Below are 21,900 nucleotides of genomic sequence, written 5' to 3'. Positions count from 1 at the left end.
TAAAAATGGAGTTGGGGATCAAATTCCTTCTTGTTTAGGATTTAGGAGAGTCACAGTTTATTTCTATTCTACCCAGCTTTAAATTGTAAATTTCTATGAAATATGTTTTGTACAATTGATTGTCTCTTATATCCCTTTGCACATGTTCATTTAATTTTTACCATTTTATTGTAAATTAATATAGAATTATTTGTGGATCACGTATACATATATAAATAATTTGTAAAGTAGAAAAAGTAAAAAACTCCAACCACTCACATATTCCCCCAACCCCTTTCCATACCCATCCCCAAGAAGTAAACACAGTCAAACTTCTGATACCTTTCCGAACATTTTTTTTTTTCCGGACATTTTTGAAGAACATTCAAGAACACATTTGTTTTCACAAAAGTGAAATCATACTCTGCATAATGTTATGTAATTTTCACTTAATAATTCATCAGACTTAATGGAAAAGAATATAAAAAAGAATGTATACATATGTATAACTGGATCACTTTGCTGTACAGCAGAAACTAACATGACATTGTAAATCAACTGTACTTCAATTAAAATATATAATTTATCAGACTTACCTCTAATTTTTAAATGGCTACAGAGGTTTCCATTTTATGACTATTTCAGTATCCATTCAACCATTCTATTACTGTTGACATTAGGTTGTCTCATATTTTTAGCTATTACAAATAATTTTCACTATATATATCCTTGCACACTTGTGCAAGTATTCCTATAGAATGTAAATCTAAAAGTAAGAGTTAAAAATGTTTTTAATTTTGATAGTTATTGTCATATTGTGATGATATTTACTGACAGTTACTTGTCACTCTAAATAGGTTGTCACAACTCACCCTGCACCAGAAGAAGGTGAATTTTCTTTTCCCTATACCCTAGGCAACCCTGGACTTCATCAGTATGTTTAATTTTTTGTAATTTTGGTGAACAAAAATGGGATCTCACTTTTTTATTATTATGTAAGTTTCAGGTGTACAGCATTAGAATTCTACATCTGTATACACTACAAAATGATCACCACCATAAGTCTAGTTACCATTTTCACCAGACCATTGACCCTCTTCACCCATTTCTCCCACCCCTTAGCTGACTTCCCTCCAGTAACCAGCAATCTGTTCTCTATGAGTTTGTTTTTTGTTTTATTTTGTTTGTTTTGCTTTTTTAGATTCCACATATGAGTGAAATCATACTGTATTTGTTGGTCTCCATCTGACTTATTTCACTTAGTGTAATACCTCAAGGTCCATCCATGTTGTCACATATGGAAAGATCTCATTCTTTTTTAATGGCTGTGTAGCATTTTACTGTATATATGTGTATCATATATTCTTTATCCATCGTGAAAACAACCAACCTAAGTTGTTTCCACATCTTGACTATTGTAAATAATGCTGCAGTGAACGTAGGGGTGCACATATCTTTTCAAATTAGTGTTTTTGTATTCTTTGGAAAAATACCCAGAGTTGGAATAGCTCAATCACATGGTAGTTCTATTCTTAATTTTTTGAGGGATCTCCATACTGTTTTCCATAGTAGCTCTACCAATTTATGTTCCCAATAGCACACAAGGCTTCCCTTTTCTCCACATCCTCTCCAACACTGTTACTGATATTTCTTGTCTTTTTGATAATCGCCATTCTAAGAGGTGTTACGTGGTGTCTTGTGTTTTGATCTGCATTTCCCTAATAATTAGTGATGTTGAACATCTTTCCATGTGCCTGTTGGCCATCTGCATGTCTTCTTTGGAAAATGCCTATTCAGAGCCTCTGCCCATTTTTTTTTTTTTTTTCTCTGCCCATTTTTTAATCAGGTAGTTTGTGGCATCTCATTTTGAATTTGTATTTTCCTAATTGCCAGTGAAGTTGAACATCTTTTCATATGTTTATTAGGTATTAGTATTTTGTTCTTTCGTGGACTACATGTTCATATTTTTTGCCTTATTGGGTGTTTGCCTTTTGGTTTTTTATTTATTTATATGACTTGTTTTTATACTAGAGATATTAATACTTTCTCTGTTAAAAATGTCTTCTATAGAAATTTTACATTTTTGTGCAGTAATCTGTCCTTCCTTTCCTTTGTAGCTTCTGAGTTTTGTGTCTTAGAAAGATCTTTCCCCAAGATTATAAAAATATTTCCTGTATTCTAGAGCTTTTGTCATTTTACATTTTACTTATTAATCCCTCTGGAATTTAGTTTTTAAAATGTGTGGTATGAAGAGAACTCTAAGTTTTTTTGCTAAATGGACAGCCAGTTGACCCCAAACTATTTATTGATTAGGCCAGCCTTTCCACAATGGTTTGAAATGACATATTTTTTATACACTAAATTTCAAATTTATATGGATTTGTTTCTGAATCCTTTTTTAGTCAAATGATCTATTTCTATTCCAATATTACACTATTTTAATCACTATAGCTTTAGGTTTTCCCCTTTCATCACTTTAAATATGTCCTGCAACTCCCTTCTGGCTTGCAGAGTTTCTGCTGAAAGATTAGCTGTTAACCTTATGAGGATTCCCTTGTATGTTATTTGTTGCTTTTCCCTTGCTGCTCTTAATATTTTTTCTTTGTATTTAATTTTTGATAGTTTGATTAATATGTGTGTTGGCATGTTTCTCCTTGGATTTATCCTTTATGGGACTCTCTGTGCTTCCTGGACTTGATTGACTATTTCCTTACCTATATTAGGGAAGTTTTCAACTATAATCTCTTCAAATATTTTCTCAGTCCCTTTTTTTTCTCTTCTTCTGGGACCCCTATAATTGAAATGTTGGTGCATTTAATGTTGTCCCAGAGGTCTCTGAGATTGTCCTCAATTCTTTTCATTCTTTTTTCTTTATTCTGCTCTGTGGTAGTTATTTCCACTATTTTATCTTCCAGGTCACTTATCCATTCTTCTGCCTCACTTATTCTGCTATTGATTCCTTCTAGAGAATTTTTAATTTAATTTATTGTGTTGTTCATCATTGTTTGTTTCATCTTTAGTTCTTCTGCATCCTTGTTAAACGTTTCTTGTATTTTCTCCATTCTATTTCCAAGATTTTGGATCATCTTTACTATCATTATTCTGAATTCTTTTTCAGGTAGACTGCCTATTTCCTCTTCATTTGTTAGGTCTGGTGCATTTTTATCTTGCTCCTTCATCTGCTGTGTGTTCCTCTGTCTTCTCATTTTGCTTAACTTACTGTGTTTGTGGTCTGCTTTTCGCAGCCTGCAAGTTCGTAGTTTCCATTGTTTTTGGTGTCTGTCCCCAGTGGCTAAGGTTGGTTCAGTGGGTTGTGTAGGCTTCCTGGTGGAGGGGACTAGTGCCCGTGCTCTGGTGGATGAGGCTGGATCTTGTCTTTCTGGTGGTCAGGTCCATGTCTCATGGTGTGTTTTGGGGTGTCTGTGGCCTTATTATGATTTTAGGCAGCCTCTGTGCTAATGAATGGGGTTGTGTTCCTGTCTTGCTAGTTGTTTGGCATAGGGTGTCCTGAACTGTAGCTTGCTGGTTGTTGAGTGGAGCTGGATCTTGGCATTGAGATGGATATCTCTGGGAGATTTTCACTGTTTGATATTACCTAGAGCTGGGAGGTCTCTTGTGGACCAGTGTCCTGAACTTGGCTCTCCCACCGCAGTGGCACAGCCCTGATGCCTGACTGGAGCCCCAAGAGCCTGTCCTCCACAAGGCTCAGAATAAAAGAGAGAAAAAAAAGAAAGAAGAAGATAAAATAAAATAAAGTTATTAAAATAAAAAATAATTATTAAGAAAAAAATATTTTTAAGTAATTAAAAAAGAAAAATTGACAGACAGAACCCTAGGACAAATGGTAAAAGCAAAGCTATACAGACAAAATCACACACAGAAGCATATACATGCACACTCACAAAAAGAGAAAAAGGTTAAAAAATATATATGTCATTGCTCTCAAAGTCCACCTCCTCAATTTGGGATGATTCGTTGTCTATTCAGGTATTCCACAGATGCAGGGTACATCTAGTTGATTGTGGAGATTTAATATGCTGCTCCTGAGACTGCTGGGACAGATTTCCCTTTGTCTTCTTTGGTCGCACAGCCCCCGAGGTTCAACTTTGGATTTGGACCTGCCTCTGTGGCACCTGAGGTGTAGGTCGCCTGAGGGCGTCTGTTCTTTGCTCAGATAGCTCGGGGTTAAAGGAGCAGCTGATTCGGGGGCTCTGGCTCATTCAGCCCAGGGGTGAGGGAGGGGTATGGATGCGGGGTGAGCCTGCAGCGGCAGAGGCCAGCGTGACTTTGCACCAGCCTGAGGTGCACCGTGCATTCTTCCGGGTAGGTTGTCCCTGGATCACGGGACCCTGGCAGTGGCGGGCTGCACAGGCTTCCGGGAGGGGAGGTGTGGGTAGTGACCGGTGCTTGCACACAGGCTTCTTGGTGGCGGCAGCAGCAGCCTTAGCGTCTCACGCCCGTCTCTGGGGTCCATGCTGATAGCCGCAGCTCGTGCCCGTCTCTGGAGCTATTTAAGTGGCGCTCTTAATCCCCTCTCCTCGCGCACCAGGAAACAAAGAGGCAAGAAAAAGCCTCTTGCCTCTTCGGCAGCTCCAGACTTTTTCCTGGCTCCCTCCCAGCTAGCTGTGATGCACTAGCACCCTTCAGGCTGTGTTCATGCAGCCAACCCCAGTCCTCTCCCTGGGATCCGACCTCTGAAGCCCGAGCCTCAGCTTCCAGCCCCCGCCCGCCCTGGCGGGTGAGCAGACAAGCCTCTTGGGTTGGTGAGTGCTGGTCGGCACCAATCCTCTGTGCAGGAATCTCTCCACTTTGCCCTCCGCACCCCTGTTGCTGTGCTCTCCTCCACGGCTCCAAAGCATCCCCCCTCCACCACCAGCAGTCTCCGCCCGCAAGGGGGCTTCCTGGTGTGTGGAAACCTTTCCTCCTTCACAGCTCCCTCCCACTGGTGCAGGTCCCGTCCCTATTCTTTGTCTCTAATTTTTCATTTTTCTTTTACCCTACCCAGGTACATGGGGAGTTTCTTGCCTTTTGGGAGGTCTGAGGTCTTGTGCCAGCGTTCAGTAGGTGTTCTGTAGGAGTTGTTCCACATGTAGATGTATTTCTGATGTATTTGTGGAGAGGAAGGTGATCTCCGCGTCTTACTCTTCCACCATCTTGAAGCTCCTCCCTGTCTTCATTTCTTTTCATTCTTTTTTCTTTGTTCTGTTCCGCAGCAGGGAATTCCACCATCCTATCTTCCAGGTCACTTATCTGTTCTTCTGCCTCAGTTATTCTGCTATTGATTCCTTCTAGTGTAGTTTTCATTTCAGATATTGTATTGGTCATTTGTTTGTTTGTTCTTTGATTCTTCTAGGTCTTTGTTAAACATTTCTTGCATCTTCTTGATCTTTGCCTCCATTCTTTTTCGAAGGTCCTGGATCATCTTCACTATCATTATTCTGAATTCTTTTTCTGGAAGGTTGCCTATCTCTACTTCATTTAGTTGTTTTTCTGGGGTTTTATCTTGTTCCTTCATCTGGTACATAGCCCTCTGCCTTTTCATCTTGTCTGTCTTTCTTTGAATGTCTAGGTACTCTTTATCAGATTAAATGTCTATTCGTAGCTTACTAAAATTTTTATCAAGAATTTTTATGCCTTTTCTGAATCTATCAAAACGAGTAAGTAACCTTTACTAAATTAATGTCATGAATTAATGTACTATTTCTGATGTTGAACCATCCTTCCATTTCTAATATCTACTTGGTAGTGATGTGTTGTTTTTTAAATATACTGCTGTATTTAGTTTGCTAATATTTAATTTAAGTTCTTTGTACCTATAATTATGAATGAGATTAGGTTCCAATATTTTCTTTCTATTTTTCTTTTGTGTAATTTTTGTTGGCATTGATGTAAACGTTATGTTAAACTTATAGAAAGAATTTGACAGATTTCCATCTCTTTCCATTCTCTGAAACAGTTTAAATGACATAGAAATCATCTGTACCTTGGAGGTTTGAGAAAATTTACTCACAGAATCATCTGAGTCTGGAAAGGGAGAATATCTTTGACTAACTTAAAAATATTTTAAGGATATTGATCTATTTTTTACCTTTTCTTGTATATTGTTTGGCAAATTTATATTTTCCTAGAAATTCTTCCATTTCATCTCATTTCTCAATGTTTTATTATAAGTTTCATATATCATTCTAATCCTTTAAACATCTGTATATATGGTTATACTCCTGTATTATTATTATTGGTGGTGCTACTATTGTAGTTTTTCTCTTTTTTATTTATTAGTGTTTGGTAGAGGCTTGATCATTAAGTTGCTCTTTTTAAAGAAACAGTTTTGGAGTTGCAGATTTTATTTTCATCAAATTTCTGTTTTTATTTTTCTTATTTCCTCCCTTCTATTTTTGTTGTTTTTGTTCTTTTCCAATTCCTTTTTTTAATTTAAGACAAACTATTGAGGTCTAGCTGATTTACAATGTTGTGTTAATTTCATCTGTACAGCAAAGTGACTCAGTCATATATATATATGTATATATTCTTTTTCATATTCTTTTCCATTATGGTTTTTCACAGGATATTGGATATAGTTCCCTGTGCTATAGAATAGGACCTTGCTGTTTATCTGTCCTATATATATTCAATAATAGTTTGCCTCTACTAATCCCAAACTCTCATTCCTTCTCCAATTTCTTATGTTGAATGCTCTATTTATTTTTTTAGTCTTTTCTTACCAATAGATGGATCTGAAAAGACTATACACATCTCTGAATAACATTGTGGTCATATCCCAAAGCTTTTTTTTCTTCTTGTCTACTTTATTGAGGTAAAATTTATACATCATAAAACTCATTCATTTAAAGTGCAGAATTCATTCATTTCTAGTAAATGTACAGAGTTGTGCAGCTATCATCACAACCTAATTTTAGAATATTTCCAGCACCCTAAAAAGAAACCTTCCACCCTTTTGCAGTCATTCCCCAGTCCCCAGGCACTTGGTCATTCTTTAAAACACAGATGTCCAAATCCCACTGTAAACTCCTATGTGAGTCAGCATCTGGGGATGTGCTCCTCACATATGTATATTCTAAAAGATCTTCAGGTGATTCAACTTTGACCCAGGTTTGAGAATCACCTTGATGTGAAAAGAAAGCATTTAAACTGCTTGGTGAGCGAGGAATCAAGGAGAGTTAGAAAGTTAAATAATTCACTGGAACACAGTTTAAGGAATCAGAAATTCTTTAAATTACCTTGGTAACATGGGATTCTTGCATTCAGGGATTTAATCAATTCATTTTTATATTTCTCACAATGCTAAGTATAGTGATTAACGTAAAGGCGATGCTTCAAATGTATGTTTTAAATGTAGAACAGACTTTATTTTTACAGGGTGTCAAATCTACAAAGATTATTTCCTAAGAGATATTTTTCACTCAACTTTAAAACTTATTTAGAAAACACTTTGTTTTTCATATACAATTCTAAACTTTATTAAAGTCTAACTTATAATAAAACATTGAAAGCATTTTATTTCCCAAAACAACACATTTCCTCTTTTTTAGAAAGCTGATTGAGTCCATCACAATTAATGCTGTATAGTAAATCCTGCATAACAATAGTTAACCATATATTGTTAATTGCTATACAAACGCCTTGGATTTAATTAGCTTGAACCAGCATTTTCTATATATTACAAAATGAACTAACGTTATTCTTTGGATAATTATTCTTCAGAAGGAAGTACTCTTTTTCAACAGTCTTTTAATGTATTTATTAGTACTTCAATAATATTGAAGTCGTGCTCTTCCAATTTAGTTAAAATATTCCATTTAAATTAAGCATTTAAACTCTCTGGAATTCTCAAATTAGTGATTGGTTTGTAATTATGCCATCTGTGGATATAGTGCAGTATAATAACTATAAAGCTCTTTTATTGAGGTAAGAATACATAATGTAAAATTTACCATCTTAATCATTTTTAACTGTACAGTACAATAGTGTTAAGTACATGCACATTGTTATACTACAGAGCTCTAGAACTTTTTCATCTTGCAAAACTGAAACTATATGCATTGAACAACAACTCCCCTTTGCCCACTTCCCCCAGCCCCTGGCAAACATCATTCTATTTTTGTTTCTAATACTTTGACTATTTTAGGTACCTCATGAAAGTGGAATCATGCAGATTTTGTCTGTTTGTGTCTTACTTGTGGCTTATTTCACTTAGCATCTTGTCCTCAGGGTTCATCCATGTTGTAGCATAGGGCAGGATTTCCTTTCTTTTAAGGCTGAATAATACTCCATTGTATGTGTATACCACATTTTCTTTATCCATTCATCTGCTGATGGGCAGTTAGGTTGCTTCTACCTCTTGGCTATTGTAAATTATGCTGCAATGGACATAGGTCTGCAAATACCACTTTGAGACCCTGTTTTCAATTCTTTATTTTTTTTCCAGGTAATTTGTTTTGTTTCTTTTTAAAATTATTTTATTTTATTTTATTTTCATGGAAAGGTACTTTATTTTAAATAGAGCAGTGTGTATGTGTCAATCCCAAATTCTTTTGGATATACACAGAGGTGGAGTAGCTGGATCATATGGTAATTTTACTTTTAATTTTCTGAGGAAACTTTCTATTGTTTTCTATAGCCTGGACCATTTTACATTCCCACCAACAGTGCACAAGTGTTCCAATTTCTCCACACCTTCCCCAACGCTTGTTATTTCCTGGGTTTTTTTGATAGTGGCCATCCTAAAGGTATGAGGTGATACTTCATTGTGGTTTTGATTCTCATTTCCCTGATAATTAGTGATATTGAGCATCTTTCTGTATGCTTGTTGGCTATTTGTGTATCTTCTTTAGAGAAATGTCTATTGAAGTCCTCTGCCCATTTCTGAATGAGGCTGTGTTTTACTGTTGAGTTGTACAAGTCCTCTATACCTTCTGGATATTAACCCCTTATCAGATATATGGTTTGAAAATATTTTCTCCCATTCCATAGATTGTCTTTTCACTCTGTTGATCATTTCTTTTGCTGCACAGAAATTTTAAAGCTTGATGTAGTCCCATTTGTCTATTTTTGCTTTTGTTGCCTATGTTTTTCATGTCACATCCGTGGTATCATTGCCAAATCAAATGTCATGAATCTTTCCCCCTATATTTTCTCTAGGAATTTTAGAGCTTCAGGTCTTATGTTTAGGTCTTTAATCCATTTAGAGTTAATTTTTGTATGATGTAAGTTGAACATCAAACTTCATTCTTTTTCATGTGACTCTCCAATTTTCCAGACACCATTTGTTGGAGAGACTATTCTTTCCCCATATGATCATACATGTAAGGTCTTATTTCTGTGTTCTCTATTCTGTTCCATTGGTTTATGTGTCTGTTTTTGTGCCAGTACCATACTGTTTTGATTACTGTAGCTTTGTAGTATGTTTTTAAACCCAGACGTTTGAGGCCTCCAACTTTGTTTTTCTCTCTCAAGATTGTTTTGGCCATTGTGGGTCCTTTGAGATTCCATATGAATTTTAACATGATTTTTTTCTATTTTTGCAAAAAAAAATGTCATTGGGATTTTGATAGGGATTGCATTGAATCTGTGTATTGCTTTATGTAATATGGACATTTTAATAATATTAAGCCTTCCAATCCATGAACATGGAATGTCTTTCCATTTATTTGTTTCTTCTTTAATTTCTTTCAGCAATGTTTTGTAGTTTTCTCTGTATAAGTCTTTTGCCTCCTTGGTTAAGTTTATTCCTAAGGATTTTATTCATTTTGATGCTATTATAAATGAGATTGTTTTCTTAATTTCCTTTTCAGATTATTCATGTATTGAATTGCAACTGACTTTTGTGTGTTTATTTTGTATCCTGAACTTTGCTGAATTCATTTATTAGTTCCAGCAGGGTTTCTTTTGTATGTGGAATCTTTAGGATTTGCTACACAAAAGATATGTCATCTGCCAACAGAGCTAATTTTACTTCTTCCTTTCCTGTTTGTACGTCCTTATTTCTTTTTCTTACCTGATTTCTCTGGCTAGGAGTTCCAGTACTACATTGAATAGACGTGGTGAGAGTGAGCATCTTTACATTGTTCCTAATCTTAAGGGGAAAGCTTTCTGTTTCTCACCATTTAACTCAAAATTTTATTGTTTTAGTGCCTAATGAGATGACAGGTTTCCAGTATATTAACACAAATTTCCTGAGGGTGAGGGCCAGCCACAATCTTAATCAAGTCATGAGAGAAAAATATGGTAATAGCTGATACACTAGGCAAAAGTTCAAACTCAGCAAACTTGTATTCTACTCCAGAACAGTCACTAATTTGCAGTGTTTCCTTAGACAAGCTTTTTTTTCTCCATCAAGTACCTATTTTCCCTTCTGTGAAATGGGATAACTTTTCTAGAATAATTTTATCTCTCAAGGGTTTTGAGGTTTTATCTCTTTATGTTTTATGTGTATGTAAATTACTTTGTGCTAATTGGTGATAAGAATAACTTTAGTGAAATTACAGCAAAATCTTTTTATGGGAAAGGATTATTGAGATCCTCATTTTTATTCTGAAAAGAAAATAAAACTTCATAAAGATGGTAATTTTTGTATTTGCATTTATACTGATCTTTAAAAATCAAGGTAGTAACTATTACCTATAAATAAATAGCATAACTTTAAAGTACAGTGTTTTGAAGTAAGGTAGCATGCAAGAAAGTCTGTTGAATTCCTATTAAATAAAAAGGTAATTTTAAATTGTATGGTGTATTACATTTTCCTTGCATGTTGTATTAGTTTTCTTTTGCTTTTCATCTAAATCAGGTAAGGGTGTTATCCATCCTGGTGCACAGTTTGTCGCTATCTGTGGACCTATGAAACTAGAAAACAAGTTTTTCTGCCCCCAAATACACTGTTGGGACAAGCATAGGATAACACTAATTGATATTCCAGCTCAACAAGAGAAAATAGAAGAAGGTGAAAAAGGAGTGCTGGTCCCAAGAACTTCAAAATTCAGCTGGGGAAACTCCATTAAGTTTCAAGTTCTGGGAATTATCCTCTATGATGTGTGGAATGAGTCATTCTGTCTTTTTCATGAAAAAGTATGTGCTGGCAGCTATGAAATTTATCAGCCTGTTTTCTGCTTGTAGGATCATGAGAGTCTCACAGCATTCTTTCTTTCTTTTATTTTTTTAAATTAATTAATTTATTTATTTATTTTTGGCTGTGTTGGATCTTTGTTTCTGTGCAAGGGCTTTCTCTAGTTGCGGCGAGCGGGGGCCACTGTTCATCGCGGTGCGCGGGCCTCTCACTGTCGTGGCCTCTCTTGTTGCGGAGCACAGGCTCCAGACGCGCAGGCTCAGTAGTTGTGGCGCACGGGCCTAGTTGCTTGTGGGATCTTCCCAGACCAGGAGCTCGAACCCGTGTCCCTTGCATTGGCAGGCAGACTCTCAACCACTGCACCACTAGGGAAGCCCCAATCACAGCATTCTTTCTTTTCATGCGCTCTCTTTCTTTTACTCCAAGCTGACAGTATTTCTGCTGATATAAAATTCTCAAGAGCTTTGTGGGTCTCCCATGTATGTCACAAGAATTTGCTCTATTAGATAAGAGGCTCATCCATAGGTCTTTCCTAGATAATCCCACCTCTATTCTTGGATTTTGCTGAGATAGCTGAGGGACAAAGTCTTTAAACGTCTTAGAAGCTCTCGGGTTTGATTGAGGGAATCTGTGAGTCATACCGTTTTCAAAGAACCTTTTGTGTGACTGAATACTCTGAACTTTTTTTTTCTTTTCTTTTAGCGGTACTCGGGCCTCTCAATGTTGTGGCCTCTCCCGTTGCGGAGCACAGGCTCCGGACGTGCAGGCTCAGCGGCCATGGCTCACAGGCTCAGCGGCCTTGGCTCACTGGCCCAGCCACTCCGTGGCATGTGGGATCTTCCTGGACTGGGGCACGAACCCGTGTCTCCTGCATCGGCAGGCGAACTCTCAACCACTGCGCCACCAGGGAAGCCCTACTCTGAACTTTTGATCTTTCTGAGCTATTAGCAGAAGTTTGTCCAGCCACATCCTCAGGTTTTTTTCTCTAGAGTACACTTCCCTGACAGTGAATCTCTCAATTTTAGTGTCCTTTCTAATCTGGATAGGCTGAGAATTTCCCAAAACATCAAATTCTGGATCCTATTTGTTTAACAGTTCTTTCCTCAAGTTATTTCTTTTCTTTCTCATTTTACTATAAGCAGCTAGAAGAAAACCATTTGTATCTTCAACACTTCACTTGGAAATCTCCTCAGCTGAATGTCCAGTTTCATCATTTTTAAATTCTGTTTTCCACAGAACTGCAGAATACAAATCCTTAAAGTACCTATTTCTACTAAAGATCTATTCAATGCAATCTAGACTTTTTTCTATCATGCTTCTCTAACAATCTTCTAGCCTATGTCTACTGCCCAATTCCAAAGCCACTTTCACATATTTAGTTATCTGTTACAGCAGCATCTCACTTCCAGATACCAAAATCTGTATTCTATTGTTGCCATAACAAATAACCACAAATCTATTGGTTTAAAACAGCACAAATGTATTATTTTACAGTCCTGTAGATTGGAAGTCTGACACTCACTGAGTTAAAATCTGCAGGGCTGTTTTCCTTTCTGGAGGCTCTAGAGCGAGAATCTGTTTTCTGCTCACTCAGATTGTTGGCAGAATTCAGTTCCTTGTGTTTGTAGGACTAAGGTCCCCATTTGCTTCTTGGCTGTAACACGAGGTTGTTCCAAGCTTCTAGAGACCACTGCACTTCTTGGTGCCTAGCCCCATTTCTCTACAAAGCCTGCAAAATCAGTTTGTCACATCACATCTCTCTAACTTCCATAGCTTTTGATATGGAAAGTTGCCATAGTCACTCATTTCCAAAGGGTCTATAATCTCATTATTTTTCTTTCTTTTTATTCCCAGAGTCACTTAGAAGCCTGTTTTAAAATTACCAACTCGTTGGACTTGGGGCTAGTGTGTGTGTGCGTGTGTGTATTGCAATATGGTCAGAAATGTAACATTTATGGTTTCAACTTTGGGAATTTTGTTGAGATTGTCTTTGTGACCTAATACATGACCAATTTTTGTAAAAGTTCCGCAGACATTTGAGAAAAACATGTATTTTCTGTTTATTTGGTATAAAGTTCTATATATCTATAAGATTTAGTTTGTAACTGTGTTAACCAAATTCTCTATATCCTCATTTATTTTCATTGCCTTGATCTGCCATTTTTTAGAGAGATGTACTAAAGTGTATATTCTATTTTGGATTGTGAATTATTCTACAATTTTCTGGGAGAGAAAAAGCACTATATAGACCTAAATCATGGTATATATAACCAATGATCCTGAATAGAAATATAACTAATTAAAACTGGAGAAATCTGTTTACATAGTATCACAAAAGCATCCCAATGAGTTTTTGCCATTTCTTCTTCTTGCATTTAATGCACTAACCCCACTGGTACCCCACCACTAAGTTTGTTCTTTAATTCTCACCAATTTTCTTGAACGTGGAGAATTTTTTGCTTCCCAGGATCTACAGTCTAGAAAGTTTGAAAGAATAAGGCAATTCAAGAAACTGGTGAAGCATGCTGAGAGGAATTTGGGGTTTTATAACCAATTTAGTCCCCAAATCTCAAGGGAGGAAAGTTGGGAGACAGGGCAGTTTCCAGGAGTCAGGTCTCTGGTCTGCTTGCAGCATTTTTAATATGGAATAGACTTTCTCTTTATTTGCATTTTGTAAAATTAGAGTTTGGAAAGTAGCTCAGTACTGACTCGATGAATTAGTTTTGTGAGTTTGTTTTTATTTTAAATCTTTTAGCTTAGTCTAGTGACCACCATCATGAAGAACTATGGCATATAACTGTCTTAGTGTAACATCCCAAATACTGCCTTAAAAGAAATTGAGAATTTTTTTTTTTTAAATCACATAATCCCTGTCTTAAATGCAGCACACTCTACGTTCCGATGTGAAGACCTATCGAGGGTACACTCAGAAAGAATTGCTCCCATTTTTTTTCAAGATTTATGTGTTTCCATTGTAAAACTGCTTTTTCATAATTTTATCTTAAGGACCTTAAGTGTCCTGTAGTTAAATATGCTTAGTTGGGAGAGTTAAGAAAATGTAAAACCTATTTAAGAACCACTCTTTGCTAACTTACTTTTTAGGAAAGTAAATTCAACAGGGTTCTATGCGATAATGGGCCAGTGAAGATTTACTGTCTTAGTCATTTCGAGGGCTGAACCTCTTGGTTTTCTATGCCTTACTAAACTAGTTACTCTGCTGAACTATGAATTAACAAAATAAAAACCATCAGCAGCATAAAAAGAAAGCTGCTGCAATATCCTCTTATCAGAAAAAAGAGAAAAGGCATAAAATCTTCGGCTTTAGGAACAAATAGTAAATCATTTATGCAAGAGAGATTTGGGAGAAGAAATGTGGCATCCAGACAAATAAATAAAATACTGACAGTGCAGTATTAAAATGAATTTAGCTAGCATTTAACCAAAGAGTGAAAATAGCCTGGTTTTAGCCTCAGGCTGGTTGAAGAGCACAAACTTCTTAGGCTGCATATGCTGACCTGCAGGCAGAATTTTTCTGTCAATTCACACTTCACAGGCTTTCCCAAGAAACATGTTGTCAAATTTTAGATATGCCAAGATCTTGGTTCAAGATCATGGGGGTACACATGTCTTCACAGGAAGATATATAAAAGGTTACAGTCAAAGTTTAATGTAAAGGATGAGATTTATCTGTCCATGTCCTTTCTTGTCAGTTGCTCATTGGTTCCCAAGTTATAAAATGCCCTTTCTTCCTTTTCCTTTGTCTCAGCTACAACCCTTTAGACTCCACAAGAGCTCAAGTCTAAACCTTCAACTTTCCTTGACAAGCCTACCAGGTCCCCCTGACCTCGCCAGCTTGAAGGAGTATTTCTTCCTGCTTTTGAATTTTTGTACTAGTTAGTACCCGTTCATTTGCCAAATAGCCACATGCTGACTTGTGACCTTTTCCTTTACTGCTTTTTAAGCAGTTCTTTACTTCTTTCCTGTTATTGAACTTTCAACATTTATTTTTAATCATTTATATTAGTTTTTAAGTTCCTTGAAGTCAGAGTCCATGTGTTTTTCTTATTTGAATAAGAGGGAAAGGAAAGGGGTCAAAAAAGTGGTAACCTCTACTTGAATTGGGGCTCTCAGCTATTGCAAACACGTGAAGCCAAAGAAATATACCCAGTTTTAATGACAATGTACAGAACTCAGCCAGGCTGCATGGGATAGTGTGGTTAATATTTATTACTATTATCTTAGAGATAACCTCCAGTGGTTTACTAGTCACATCCTGTCAGATACACCTTGTGGGGGAAGCTGAGGAAGGTGAGTTAAAAAGGGTAAGAGAAAGAAAGGTAGACTAGAGAGGCCCAGTGAGGAGCAGGGCCTGAAGCAGTTGCAGGGGATGGATTCAGGGCCAGGGAAAGGGCTCTAGGCAAACATCAAAGATAAGAATGGGGACGAAGTCTACTCCCTGCACAGTGATGCATGCCTGGATCAACTAAAAGAGCCAGAGACAAAGCAGATATATCTGAGCCACAAAACAGGTTCAGGGCTTCAAACAAGCTGTCTCTCCACATCTACAGAGCTTTTATGCTTTAGTTGAAAATAATCTGTTTCAGAACATATGGATCTCTCAGTTCAGGTACCATTTAGGCTGCTAGGAGAAGTCTCTTTTGCTCCTTTTGTTCCTTAGGTATTTTCTGGCATCCTTGCACTTCCTTGGGACCCTGGAATGGTCCTATCTTATTCCCATCAACTCCACCTTCCACACCATGTCTTTTATTCATATGCTCAGCCTTATCTAAATGCTCTTTCCTGTATCCTCTGTATTCGGGCTGCCAATACAATTTCCCTGCTGCAGAGAACTGCATTCTCAGGCGCAAGTTGCACTGTGAGGCTCCCAGTTTCTGGTTGTCTTAGCGAGTGTTTGCAATATCACTGCCTGTAGTGGCAATAAAGCCCTATTCACAGAAGATGCTATGTCAGACTTCTACACTGACTTCTATTATTCCAATCCTTTGGGCCATTCTAAAGAGCTTTATCTGTTCCTTCCACTTTCCCTAGCATTAGCCATGTGCCCATTTCTCCTGGCTATTTTAGTAGAGTGTACCTGTTTGGTCTGCTTGCACAGGAATTAGGAAGTCCTGTTGATGGTAGCTTACAGGGTTACTCGGGGTCTGTACAGACTTGCTATTTCTCAGCTTATTTATGCAATTTATTTGTCTACATTCTCTTACCTCTGTATCTCTTAAATCCATCTTAATGCAATACAGCCCTTAGTGCCAAACCAATTTTTTCTAATACATGTTTTCCCTAAAGCCCCAATACCTTCATTCCTTTGTTCTGATTTATTGCTGCTGCCTAACCACAGCTACGAGGCAGAAAAAATAATAATAATAAAAATTTGAAAATCCTAGTAACAAGCACGTCAGGATTAACATACTAGGTCTATGTTAAACCACCCAACAATGAACTAACTCATCTTTAATTTATTAGCTTGATTTTGATATAAATTCTGAATGAAAAGTAAAAGGTTGTGTAGATTAATAATATTAAAGTTGCAAAACAAACCCCTGAAAAATAAGAAATGTTAAGCAAAGGGAGCTGTGCCATCTTTAATTCATTGTTCTGTTCCCAGGCAATTCCACGCATGCAGGATGCAGGCTCACAGCAGCATTTTTTAAAAGACTTTGCAGTACCAGAACCATCAATGCAACATATAAACAGCACAGCATATTACTCCAAACTTTAGGGTCTAACTCACATGTATTCTGTGTGATATTGTCATGAGAAATATTTCATTATGACCTTTCATTAAGTATCACTTGCTTCTCTAAGTTCTATCAGATAGGTCTATCATTCTAGAGGCAAAAATTGTAGGTCAAGTACTAGATAAATCCCTAAGTGGCCTAAGGAAGGTATTACCCAGCATTCATAGTATTCAACCTGCAGCCAGGGATTAAACACTGTGGAGCTGAGGAATCTAAATCAACAATCTCAGAATGAAAAGAGCATCAGTGTCAAATGACTTGGGCTTTCTCAAAACTTTTAATATTCAGTAAAATCTTGTTTATTTTCTGTTCATCCTGTTGGAACTGACAAGAAAGAGTGAAATTGGCATGTTAATTCTACAAACACTAGAAAAGTTTTATAAACAACTTAGTTAATAATTAGCTGAAACATTCTCCCTTTAATATTTACATCAGCAGGTCTCAACAGAACATACTGCTGTGTTGAAAGCAACCTAATACCAATCATAGTAAAAATATGAAAGTTTGTAAATGATTGACTTTTAAAAATAAATCAGAGAAGACTTAAGGTTATCCCAATAATATCATGGTCACACATTTGCATTTTAATATGCTTTCTTGAGAGAAAAAGCAAGGGTGGGGTTACAGAGATGAAGCCAGGAACTGCACATGGGGCTGTGTTGCTCATGCCAACACCGTTCTTGTATTTCACAGAGAAGAACAGAGAAACTACTGCTTTACATGGTCAATTTTCTTAACCCTTTTCTCATACAGAGGTAGAACTAAACCTTGCTCATTTGCCTTTTTTTTTTAATTGAAGTATAGTTGATTTACAATGTAGTGTTAGTTTCTGGTATACAGCAAAGTGATTGTTATACATATATATACACATATTATTTTTCATATTCTTTTCATTATGGTTTATTAGAGGATATTGAATATAGTTCCCTGTGCTATACAGTAGGACCTTGTTGTTTATCTATTTTATATATAGGAGCTTGTATCTGTTAATTCCAAACTCCTAATTTATCACTCCTCTACTCCTTTCCTCTTTGGTAACCATAAGTTTGTTTTCTATGTCTGAGAGTTTGTTTCTGTTTCATGAATAAGTTCATTTGTGTCATATTTTAGATTCCACGTATAACTGATGACATATGGCATTTGTCTTTCTCTTTCTGACTTCACTTAGTATGATAATCTCTAGGTCCATCCATGTTGCTGCAAATGGCATTATTTCATTCTCTTTTTGTGGCTGAGTAGTATTCCATTGTGTATATGTACCACATCTTCTTTATCCATTCAACTGCTGATGCCCTTGCCTTTCTAATTATAGCTGATGGTTAGAATTAATTATGTTTTACTTGCTGTCTAAACCTATATGTAGCAAAGAATGTGGGCCTTGGAGATTTACCTACCACTAGTGTATTATTGAACATTTCAGTGAAATGAGGAAATGTGGTAGGAAAGAGGAATATAATCTGGAGAAACAGTGGGGCCTCAAAGTGTGACACCACCTTGGTGAGGTCACCTCAGGCCAGTCTTAATCTTGCAGGTTGAGAAACAACTTTGCTAGGACTCTGATATTTGTCAGACTGAGACAACTGATTGGGACTGTCCAAACTGTCAAGGGACTGCTGTACAATATTATTCACTTATGGACGTTATACACGTGTTTATGGTGGAAATATTCTTTTCCAATTACCAAAGTTACTTCCTTCCTGATCTCATAATACCCCAAGAATTGAATATGTGATTATAAGGTTAGCTGGTAGGCATGGAATCAGAGAAAAAAGTGGAGGAAGGTCTAAGAGTATCCTCCAGGCCATGAAGAGGTTCGAAGAATTATCCTTCACCCACAATAGAGAATACCTTTCTAGTCACCAGACTGAGTGAGTTCCCAGGGGAGGCACACCCTCCTCTGAAGAGCACTGGACGGACACTGCCAATTGCTGACTCTCTGGATTTCCTTTCTCTGTGCTCTAAGCTTCCTGAGACCCTTCTACTCAGACAGTTGTTTCAGTTTCAGTATATTTCTGCAACCCTTAGGGTTCTGTGGTTACACAAAATAGAAACTGACTTCCACTAACTTGAGCACAAGAGTGGAATTTATTGGAAAGAGCTGAGAACTTTTACCCAGTTGAATGAAAAACTGAAGTCCTAAGTCTCTAAAAGGATCCATGCAGCTCCCCTCAGAATGCTTACCTCTTGGTGGGAGGAAAGGAAACAGACAGTTAAATAAAAAGAAGCAATAAATTATGTAACTTTACTATAGAAATACACTCAGATTAATAAGGATTACCAAGGAGGGAATGGTCAATTGTCCCTGGCAAGGGTTAGGAATAAGGTTCAAGGTAAGGAAAGACTGCATAGGGGAGGTGATATTTGAACTAACTCTTAAAAGATGAGTAGGTGTTTGCCTGGTACTCAAAGAAAGAAAGGGCACTCGAGGCACAGAGACACAGAAGTGTGACAGAGTATGGCATATCTGAAGAAGTGAATGTCATTCCACTTACCTTCAACATGGAGTGGCACTTGGTATGGTGGAGTTTAGTGAGAAAAGCTGGACAGGGAGCAGAAGACTAATCATGAAGAATCATGTTGCAATAAACTGATCATAGAAGACTACTATCACATTCAAAAATAAGTTTTATGTGTAAAATTCCTACACACTAGAAACTAAAAAAAATTTTTAAGTACTCATGGGATTATTTTTCAAAGCTCAACAGTTTTCTTCCTTCTTCTCTTGGGAATCACTGATTCTCTCCTCACCAATAACTCACCACCAGCCATGCCCTCCACACACACACACACACACACACACACACACACACACACACACACAAATCTGCATGATATTTCATGCCCACTGGAGTTGTTTTTGAAAGTTTAGGATGTGGGCAACCTTACAGTGTAATCCCATCAGGACAGACTAGACTTCTTCTCTTTGAGAACCGTTCTCTGAAAATCCTGCCCTGGTAATAGCAGATTTTGCCAATAATAAGTTGAGCAATTTCTAAGAGATCTTTTTGCTAGGTAATAAAATATATTGAACCTATTTTTCTAATCCATACTGGCCTACAGATATGTTCAAACTAGTTAGTCCAGCTGTGGGTAGAGAGGGCAACTCATAGAGCCCAAGCTGAGTATCAGACTATGCTGACCTCTTTTTCCATCATCCTCAAGGATATCTTAATGCAACATGTGGTGGGTCCAGACATAAATAAACCTTGGAGGGAAGAATTGTGAAGGATTTTATCCATTCTAGACACAAGAGTTTTGACCATAATACTTAATTACTATGCATTCAACTCATGGACTAAATAACTAAAACCTGAGAGGGCCCTTTTATTTTGGAATTTATAAAGGCAACCAATGGATTTGATGAGAAAACTGAATCCTCATTCTGAAATGAGAATTTTAATATTAAAATAGTCTTTCATATATAACTGAATACAGTAAAGTGGATTCTGCTGTCTATCCCTTTTTCAGTGACTAAGGAAGTGAGGAAACCCGTAATTAGTGTGGCCCAAGAACTGTTCTGTTTCTTCTAGGTTTTAGAAATCCTCTTGCCTCAGCTTCCTAGGTTGGGATTCCACTTCTCTTTCAGGGCCCTTATTTCTAATGGCAGGCTTAGAGGCTTTGCATATGCATTCCTCAAAGGGCAGTTTTTACCAGTAGTTTTCTATAGAAGACTTTGTTTTCTTTCAAAATGCTCTGCAAAGCACTATTTACAATAGCCAGGACATGGAAGTAACCTAAGTGTCCATCGACAGATGAATGGATAAAGAAGATGTGGCACATATATACAATGGAATATTACTCAGCCATAAAAAGAAACGAAATTAAGTTATTTGTAGTGAGGTGGTTGGACCTAGAGGCTGTCATACAGAGTGAAGTAAGTCAGAAAGAGAAAAACAAATACCGTATGCTAACACATATATATGGAATCTTTAAAAAGTGGTTCTGGTGAACCTAGGGGCAGGACAGGAATAAAGATGCAGACGTAGAGAATGGACTTGAGGATATGGGGAGGGGGAAGGATAAACTGGGATGAAGTGAGAGAGTAGCAATGACATATATACACTACCAAATGTAAAATAGATAGCTAGTGGGGAACAGCTGCATAGCACAGGGAGATTAGCTCGGTGCTTTGTGTCCACCTAGAGGGGTGGGATAGGGAGGGTGGGAGGGAGGTTGAAGAGGGAGGGGATATGGGGACATATGTATACGTATAGCTGATTCACTTTGTTATATAGCAGAAACTAACACAGTATTGTAAAGCAATTATACTCAAGTAAAGATGTTAAAAAAAATTTTTTTTAATGCTCTGCAAAATGCTGGCTGACCACTTTAGTTAGCAGAAATGGCTATGTTGCTGCAGTTGTCTGTCTGTCTGTCTCTCTAACCTGAGTGTTCTAGGGCCACATTGTATCTGTCCCAGTCACTTTCTGTGATGTGGAAAAAAGGGAAAGGGAGGATTGGTTTTGGTTATGTTTTGACACCATCAGTATCCTTACCTTCTCTTTTCCACATCCGTCCCCCCAAATAAGTAGCAGCTCATAGCACTTTCCAATAGGATGTAACATTAATAATTCTGCCAGTAAAGAAGATCCAGAAATAAAACCTAACTTACTATTTCCAATTTTGTACAAGATCACAATTAAAATCTCTGAGAAGCAGGGATTTTTAAGAAGACCCTAAGATTATTTTTAAATTTTGATTCTCCATACCATCTCAGATTCTTACTACCAGAGAACATTTCAACTATGGCAGATGGCATATTCCAAAGATGGCTGCAACAATATCTCCCAACCCACATGCTCTTCTACAATGTGACATTGCTACCTTCCCATCAAGAGGTTACTACTTCTCTACCCCCTTGAATCTGGGAAGTCCCATGATTGCTTTGGCAATAGAATATAGTGGAAGTGATGTTGTGCCAGTTCTGGGCTTAGCCATTAACTGGTCTGGCACTTTCAATTCCTGCTTCTTAGAAGCCAGCTGCTATGTAAGAAGTGGGATTACCTAAGAAGCCACCCTATGAGAATCCCAAACCACACTGAAAGACCCTGGAGGATGAGATGCCATGTGGAGACAGAGAGAAGC

At 37.2% G+C, this 21,900-nt stretch overlaps 1 protein-coding gene across 7 annotated transcripts in view; it reads left to right on the top strand.

The window, feature by feature from the left end:
* EHBP1 (EH domain binding protein 1) overlaps window positions 1-21,900 on the top strand; it is a 491,141-nt gene that overhangs the window by 81,834 nt on the left and 387,407 nt on the right. The window lies entirely within an intron of this gene.

This window comes from Delphinus delphis, chromosome 12 (assembly GCF_949987515.2).
Source record: "Delphinus delphis chromosome 12, mDelDel1.2, whole genome shotgun sequence".
Classification (NCBI taxonomy): Eukaryota; Metazoa; Chordata; class Mammalia; order Artiodactyla; family Delphinidae; genus Delphinus; species Delphinus delphis.
This window is presented reverse-complemented; position numbering and strand designations above follow the sequence as displayed.